This window comes from Macaca thibetana, chromosome 4 (assembly GCF_024542745.1).
Source record: "Macaca thibetana thibetana isolate TM-01 chromosome 4, ASM2454274v1, whole genome shotgun sequence".
NCBI classification, from domain to species: domain Eukaryota; kingdom Metazoa; phylum Chordata; class Mammalia; order Primates; family Cercopithecidae; genus Macaca; species Macaca thibetana.
This window is the reverse complement of record NC_065581.1, coordinates 81,748,287-81,757,512: the sequence shown is the minus strand read 5'-3', so window position 1 is coordinate 81,757,512 and position 9,226 is coordinate 81,748,287.

The following is a 9,226-nucleotide window of genomic DNA, read 5'->3' as shown; positions in this document are numbered from 1 at the left end:
ATGCAGAAAGATGATTATGAGGTCATGTCTACAAGTTACTAACCTACAAAGCAAATAGTCTTTTGAATGCTATGCAGATGAGTTTATAGTCTTGGTAACATTAAATAGGAGAAGTTTTCCCTAAGCTCCAAACTCAGATATTGGACATGTTAGTCCGAAAGTGTAGTGAATCTGTGAACTATAGCTAAGTGCAAATAGCTATGACCAGCATTGTGTGGAAGTTAAATAAAAAGTTATTTTCAACAAGTGATTTCAAGAGTCTGAAAAACCTCCATTCACCCATCAAACTCTCCCATCACTGGAATACCTGATTGCTGAGATTGTACTATTAAAGAGTCATTTCTGTGGTTTGAGTTCCTTCACTGCCAAAATGCAAAAAGTCTTCAGGAAGTGAATTCATTAAACATCATCAGTTATTTAAATCTTAATAGGAATGAGAGTGCAGGACCAGCTCTATACAGGCATATCTTATTTTATTGTGCTTTACTTTATTGCACTTTGCAGATATCGCATTTTTAACAAATTGAAGGTTTGTGGCAACCCTGGGTGGAGCAAGACTATTGGCATAATTTTTCTAACAGTACATGCTTACTCTGTCTCTATGTCACATTTTTGTAATTCTTGCAATGTATCAGCCATTATTATTATTATATGTGTTATAGTTAACTTTGATCAATGATCTTTGATGTCACTATTGTAGTTGTTTTGGGGTACCACAAAGCACACTCATAAGAAAACAGTGAAATTAATCAATAAATGTTGTGTATTCTAACTACTCCACTAACTGGCCATTTCCCCATCTCTTTCCCTCTCTTCACACCTCTCTATTCCCTGACACACAAGAGTATTGAAATTAAGCCAATTAATAATTCTACAATGACCTCTAAAGTTCAAGTGCAAGGAAGAGTTGCATATATTTCATTAAATGAAAACCTAGAAATGGTTAAACTTAGGGAGGGGAGCAGTCAAAAGTTGAGACAGGCAAAAACTAACCCTCTTGACCAAACAACCAGACTATGAATACAAATGAAAAGTTCTTGAAGAAAATTAAAAGTGCTATTTCAGTGAACACATGAATGATAAGAAAGCAAAAAAGCCTTATTGCTGATATGGAGAAAGTTTTAGTGGTCTTGAGGTAGGAAGCAGATCTCAGCTCTGGAGGTGGGGCTAGGACACTGAACCAAACTGAGGACTAGCTAAAACAGGACAAGATAGAAGAAGGTTTCCATAAGACACACACACCAGTATGCCTTGTCAGTTTACCATTGCTTTGGATACACCTGGAAGTTACCACCACTTTCCATGGCAACAACATAATGACCCAAAAGTCACCACCATTTCTCTAGAAATTTCTGCATAACCTTCCCCTTAATTTGTAGATAATTAAAAGTGTGTATAAATATGACTGCAGAACAACCTTTGAGCTTCTACTCTAGGCACACTGCCAGTGGGGTAGCCCTTCTCTGCAAGGAGCAGTACCTCTGCTGCTGTTGTACACTGCTGCGTCAATAAAAGTTGCTGCCTAACACCACCAGGGCTCACCCTTGCATTCTTTCCTGGGTGAAGCTAAGAACCCTCCCAGGCTAAGCGACAGTTTGGAGCTTACCCACCCTACATCAGTTTGGATAGAAGATCACATCAGCTACAATACTCTCTTAAGCCAAAGCCTAATGTACAGCAAGACCCTAACTCCTCAATCCTGTGAAGGCTGGGAGAGTTGAAGAAGCTGCAGAAGAAACACTGGACGCTAGCGAAGGTTGGTTCATGAGGTTTAAGGAAAGATACCATCCCCATAATATGAAAGTACAAAGTGAAGCAGCAAGTACTGATGGAGAAGCTGAAGTAAGTTATATAGAAGATCTAGCTATGGTAGTTAATGAAGGTGGCTACACTAAACAAGAGATTTTTAATGTAAACAAAACAACATTCTACTGGAAGAAGCTATCATGTAGGACTTTTAGAGCTACAGAGGAGAACCAAGTGCTTGGCCTGAAAGCTTTAAAGGAGGCTGACTTTCTTGTTAGGGGTTAATGTAGCTGGTGACTTTCTTTGAAGCCAAAGCACATTCCATTCCAAAAACCATTCCAAAAATCCTAGGGCCCTTAAGAATTATACTAAATCTACTCTGTTTGTGCTCTATAAATAGAAAAACAAAGCCTGGATGACAGCACATCTGTTTACAGCATATTTTAATGAATATTTTAAGTCCACTTTTGAGACCTGGTGCTCAGAAAGAAAAAGGTTTCTTTCAAAATATTACTGCTGATTGACAATGTTCTGGGTCACCCAATAGCTCTGACGTAGATGTACAAGGAGATCAATGTTGTTTTCATCACTGGTAACACAACGTTCAGTCTGCAGCCCATGGATCAAAGACTAATTTTAATTTCCAAGTCTTTTTATTTAAGAAATAATTTCATAAGCCTGTAGCTCCCATACATAGTGATCACTGTGATAGATCTGGATAAAATGCAACAAAAACCTTCTGGAAAGAATTCATTATTCTAGATGCTATTAAGAACATTCATGGTTCTTGGTAGGAGTTCAAAGTATCAACATTAACAGGAGTTTGGAAGAAGTTGATTCCAAACCTCATGGATGACTTTGAAAGGTTCAAGACTTTAGTGGAGAAAGTAACTGCAGATGGGGTGGAAATAGCAAGAGAACTAGCATTAGAAACAGAGCCTGAAGATGTAACTGAATTGCTGTATATTCATGATAAAATTCAAATGGATGAGGAGTTGTTTATTGATGTGGAATCTACTCCTGGTGAAAATGCCGTGAACATTGTTGAAATGATGACAAAGAATGTAGAATATTGTATAAGCTTGATTGATAAAGCAGCAGCAGAATTTGAGAGGATTGCCTCCAATTTTGAAAAGCTTTATTGTGGGTGAAATGCTCTCAAACAATATCATATGCTACAGATAAATCTTTCATGAAAGGAAAAGTCAATCAATGCAGAAAACGTCATTGTCTTATTTTAAGAAATTGCCACAGCCACCCCAACCTTCAGCAGCTACCATTCTGATTAGTCAGCAGCAATTCAACATTGAGGCAAGATTCTCCATCAGCAAAAGATTACTATTCACTGAAGGCTTAGATGATCATTAGCATTTTTTAGCAATAAAGTCTTTTTAAATTAAGGTAGGTACATTGGTTTTGTTAGACCTAATGCTATTGCCCACTTACTAGACTAAGGTATGGTATAAACCTAAGTCTTATACGGATCGAGAAACTAAAACATTCTTGTGACTTGCTTCATTGTGATACTAACTTTATTGCAGTGTTTTGGAACTGAACCTGTGATATCTCTGAGGTATGGCAATATTATACTTTTAGAAATGATCGATTTTAAGGTCTTTAAAACTTAGGTATCCTACGTACTCAATAATTTCATTATTTAAAAGAAATCTTGCTGAAAATTCTTTTTAGGGTTTTATTTTATGTATCAAGAACTCTGATAATATATACATGCTTTAACCTGGCTTCAATATTCCTTTAGATTATTCGTGTGTGAGGCAAATACTGGAAATACCAAAAAAAAAATACGTGAATGTGGTTAGTCCTAAAGTTGCACACACGCAAGATGCATTCCTGTGTTTACAGCAATTAAAGTTCACAGCAATTACGTTTAGTAGAGATTTTTTTTCCCTTTCATTACAAATTTAACTAGGTTGAACAAGTGAAAGTCATAGATAATCTATTTTTCTTAAATAGTTTAAGATTGAATGCTTAAATTCTGCAAATATGACATATTTGGAAGCAAAAATAATCTTAAAATATAATATTTACCTGAACTTACTTTAGTATTAAATTTAGCTTTAAATTAAAATTTTAGTTTGATTTAAGCTTTATTCCCCATTCAAAATTAAAATATCTTATAGGAGATAGAACACCTTAAAACATATAATTGAGTTGAAAACAGAAAAAAAAAGAAGAAAATTATGTATAATAGCCTCATAAAAAAAATCACAGTTAGCATTTTGCAGTACCAGTTTGTGTTCTTCTAGTTTTTTCTCATATGCAAATATATAAACATAACTACAATCAAAGAGTAAATTGCAATTTTATATTAATTCTTCACTGAATCTCCTAAGAAGAGCAATTTTTCATGTTTACCTGGGCTTTGTATCTGTAATTTTAATTAATAACAAAATATTGCTGTGAATTTCTTAAAAATTCCCCTCTGGTTTTAATATATAGTATTTAAATGCCAACTTTCAATTTATAAATGGTGGTGTGATTAATATGTTCATGATATGTTGTACCTTTTGTACAAATCTATGATAGATTTTTAAGAAATAAAATTGAGTCAGAAAAATGTGAGCATTTTTTAAAACTCTTGATACATATTGTCAATTTTCTTTACAAAAGTTCAATTTTACCAACTTAGGCACAGAAATGTATAAGAATTATCACCATATTAACAGTGTTCATTAAGTACAGTTTACTCTTTTTCTGATCACCATGATTATCAGTAATCTCTGAGAACAAAGGGTTAAAAGGTCATGAACCTCTGAAGAAATTCTGGAATTTAATGAAAGAGAAATTTTTTTTACCATTCCTTCCTTTTTCCTTCTTTCTTTTTTTTCCTTTTCTCTTCTTTTCTTTTTTGTGGCAATAAAGGATTGTAATTTCCCTTTTCTTTATTGAGGTGAATGAAATGTGATTAATCTGTTAAAGAAATATCTTGCTACAATATTTGTCAGTCAAAGCTGAAGTAACCTCCATTTAAAAGTCTACCCTCTAGAAAATCAGTTTTTTCTTATTGTTGTTATCAATGTGCTTTTAATTGCAGTACCATTAAAAATATAATCTATATGTTTACTAAGCAAGTCTAGTGGTCTGCAGGCAGTTCTCTGTAAGCATATACCCAGAATTCTGTCTGTTGACCTTAGTTTGCTGATGGAGCCAGATTCCAACTGAATTTCTCAGTATGATACTGTCACTGTGTCATAACAGAGCTACTGCTACTTGGTTGTTGCCTTTAGAAGGGCTAACACATGCCATTAGCAGCTTCTGATCACTAATTGGGACTTTTTCTCCTAATCTTTAGTTTTTTTTTCCACCCTTAGGACACTAGATTTCTTTATCTCCACTTTCTGCCCTTTCTTAAAGAAATGCTTGCTTTTCCTTTTCTTTTTTTAATTAGCAGACAGCTGGCCTCTGCTACTCCTTTCCCTGTATTCCAACCCCAGCTCCCAGATCATTTACTAATGGCATAACCTATGCAAGGTTAGGTTTTTCATTTAGGTTTCCCAATCTATAAAATAGAAATTATAGTATCTATTACATAGGGTTGTTTTGAGTGGAGAAGTTCTGCATCTTATTCTCTAAATTCATGTATGCAGGAATTTAACTTTATTTTCTATAAATCATATTAATTTCTCACTCTAAGTCTCACTGCCTGGCTGGTAGTGAATCTCAACCCAGTTAACATTGGACCAACTCATGCCAGAACTGCAAAGGCTTGCATATTGTCTGGAAAATGGGGAAGGCAGGATATACCACTAAAGTCTCCAAGATCTCGTGGGTATGTCCGACATCCTCTATGTACAAGCCAACACTGGTGCCTGGAACACAGCAGCCTTCTAGTTTCGTGCCAAGCTTATGATCCAGTAATCTTTGGCAAGCTAGGGACCCAGTACCTGCAGTCATTGTAGACGCAACCCAGAGCTATTTCTCCTTGTGGCTTCTGCCCTGGACAAGGTCCCTTGGTCCCCTTGCTTGGGAACCGCTGATCCCTCTCTACTGCCTAATCTAATCCAGGGAACACATGTGTATGCTTAGAGTGTCGAATTCCTATTTTCTCTGGAAGAAAATTTTTACTCCTGAATCTTTTTGAAATCATAGCCTAAAGACTATTTTTTAAAATAGGTTTAGCTTTTTAGAAACAAATCTAGAGTCTTGTTGGCTTTCTTTGCTTACTACTACTCTTCTCTGAAGAAATGACACACAGAATTTGCTAAATTTATGAGTGAGGGCTATAGTTTGGCTGTTTGTTCCCTCCAATCCTCATGTTAAAAATTAATTCCCAGTGTGATGATGTTGGAGGAGGGACCTAATAGCGGTGTTTGGGTCATGGGGATGGATCCCTCATGAATAAATTAATGTCTTCCCTGGGAGATGGAGGGAGTAAGTGAGTTCTCACTCTGTTCATTGTAAGAACTGATTGTTAAAAAGAGCTGGGGACTTCCCCTCTCTCTCTTGCTTCCTCTCTTACCATTTAGCACAGCCAGCTCCCCTTCACCTTCTCTATGAGTGGCTGCATCCTGAGGCTCTTAACAGATGCCCAATTTTGTACTTGTCCAGATATCAGAATTGTGAACCGAATAAACCTTTTTTCTTTATAAATTGCCCAGCTTGGGTATTCTTTTATAGCAACACAAAGTGGACTAAGACAGTGAGTGAGTAAAAACAGGAACAAATACAAGGAGAACGCATCCAATTATTAATAGTCTCAAAATATTATCTAGGCAAATGAGGATTTAATAAGATTCCTCCTCCTTTCTTTCTACTCTTTGCATTTTCTATTTTTTGCTTTTTCTGTTGCCTGCTTGTTACTAACAAAAAAACTGATAGAAATGCAAAAAGGTTTTTTTTTTTTTTTTAATCACCCTTGCAAGCCAATCATAATGCTCATTTAATTATAAGCAAATAACTGACCCAACACAGTGTATCTGAACTTTGGCTTTTTCTTTCCTGTCACTTATCAATTGCTGAAAATTCAGGATGCCATCAAAATAGGTGTTTGTTCATGTTTTCTTTTTTTTTTTTTTTTTTTTTTCAGAAGCCAGAGGTCCTGGGTATCTAGTCGCTGGGAAGTTTTCTGTGTTAAACCGCTACGTATTTTCTCAGGATGAATTGACCAAAAGGTTCAGTGTAGTACACACTTTCACTCTGTGGGCACTTAACAAATACTTATTAACTAATTGGCTACAATTCCTGGTCTACTGGTGGGAAAATTGGGAGGTAAAATAAATTAGCTAGGCCTCCATGCTTCCTTAGTCACCCAAGGGAAGAGTTATTAGTGGCTACATACAGTGACTGAAAATAGACATCTGGTCAGGAAAATCTGAAGAGAAAGAGACCATTGGGGCTGCTTTTGGTAAATAGTGACACAAGATATTTCAGTAATATGTGAAGAGAGTGTTTGAGGTAAGTTTTTTCTTTTTGAATTATCAGAAAAAGCCCTTATTACCAACAGAGAGGTCATTGAAATCTAAATCATTAGTTTAAAATGTGATGCCAGAGAACTTTCTCTTTTCTGCCTTAACAAATGAACAGGAGGCTGCCCCATGAGGTAGCCAATCTTATTTTATAGGACTTTAAAGCAATATTCAAGGAACAATGGTCAATGCTTATTTTTTGTTTGTTTGACAATGCTAATAAAGCTACCTCTAGTAAACATAAAAATATAGCTAAACATAAGGTTACTTTGATTTCTCTTAGAGCCTAGACTTTTCGTTATTTTAGAATATACATTATAATACACTATAGAAATATGTATTTCTATACATATTTCTGAAGAAATATGTATTTCTATAGTGTATTTATACTATATAATATATACATTATAAATACTCACTAGAAATACACTATAAATACATGTGTATTTATAATTTCTGGATAGAAAGTCTTTTTCTAAGATGAGGCTCTTGCCCTGATGCCTTTAGCCAACAATTGGGGTTCTAGCCCAAACTCTCAGAAAAGCTGACAGCCTGATTTATCCCTGTAGGGTATTAGTCACCCTATAAAACTTCAGAACTCTGTGTATCTGCTATGCAAAAACACCTCTTCCATCTTAGAGAGAAAAGTGACCCCTTTCACTTAAAAAAAATCAAAAGTCAAACTGGGACAATGTAAACCTTTATGTATGAAAGATCACCTTAAAAATGATTTGAAAATGGCGGGCCTTCTGAGTTCCACATGCATGTGTAACCCATGAATCATATGCACTTTATTTCAGTTCATTTTAGCTTTTACAACAACCAGAAGAGCTGTTCTGGGGTCACTAACTGCTTTCTGCAAACTAAGCTGATCAATATTATTAAACAAATGAAGAGGGATGAGAAGCATAGAAAGGATGTCACTTGGAGGAGGGGTGAGCAGGGTGACTAAAATCTCCATATTTCTATAGTTTGAGGAAATGTTTCATGCCAAGGCATGGTTTATGTCAATCAAACATGTAAAAGTTACTGTGGCTGCATAAGGCCATAAAGATGTACTTTTAAACTCTTAAAAATAAGGTACCATAATTACATCTTATAGAACTGTGGGTCCCTTGAGTCTCTTTGCTGTTTTTAAGATACCCATGGTGAATGAGGTAAAGGAAAAGGGAGGGAGTAGGTAGAGAAATCCTTTGAATTCTGTGTGCAAAAAAATGCAAAATCTGGACAATTTGCATGCAGGATCTCTCTCTCTCTCTCTCTCTCTCTCTCTCACTGATTTATTAACTTTAATAACTGTGGGATTTCTCTTAACTTTGGGTTTGAGAACTGAAGTCATTACCATTTAAGATTTTTTTTTTTCCTGAAGTAATCTCTGGTGGTGTCAGTCATCTGGGAAAGTGAAAGAACTTTGTTTCTTTTTATTTCTTTCTTTTAACCCCTAACTTCCATCCTAGAAGTTTCTGCTTGAAATTGAATTTTGTGTACTCCCTGCAACAATATCTGTTTGGCAGTAAATAAACTTGGACATCAGACGTTTTTGTCATTGAAGTTTCTACTGTGATTGAACAGCTGGGAGGGTCTCATTTCAGATAAATAAGTTCATTAGAGCTAGAGCTCCGCAGAGATTAAGGTGTGGGGAGAAGAACATTCCATCAGCCTTCGTGGTTGAGAGTCAGGTGATTTGGCAGTGGTGGGACAGTGTCTTCTTTCTGATGCAGAAGGATTTTATGCTTGCTTCGTTCTGTTTGGTGGCTTCCGACTCTCTACTCATCTCAAGTTTGCCCAAAGTTTCATTAGGCAAGAACAATGACCTAGTCTTAAGAGTTTATGGAGAAATTATTGGCATTGTCCATACTAGTGATGTGTACAAGATATTTTCTTCTGTTAGTTTCATTTGTATTTTATGTAAAAAACTGAATTAGTCTAGATGATTACAAAACTATTTTGAACAAACCTTCAAGTTCTAGTTAAAGACAAATGTGTGGGGAGGCCCAGTGGTGTGGGCTCTGTTGACAGATCACTATAGTGCTGCAGATGCAATGCTTCATGTG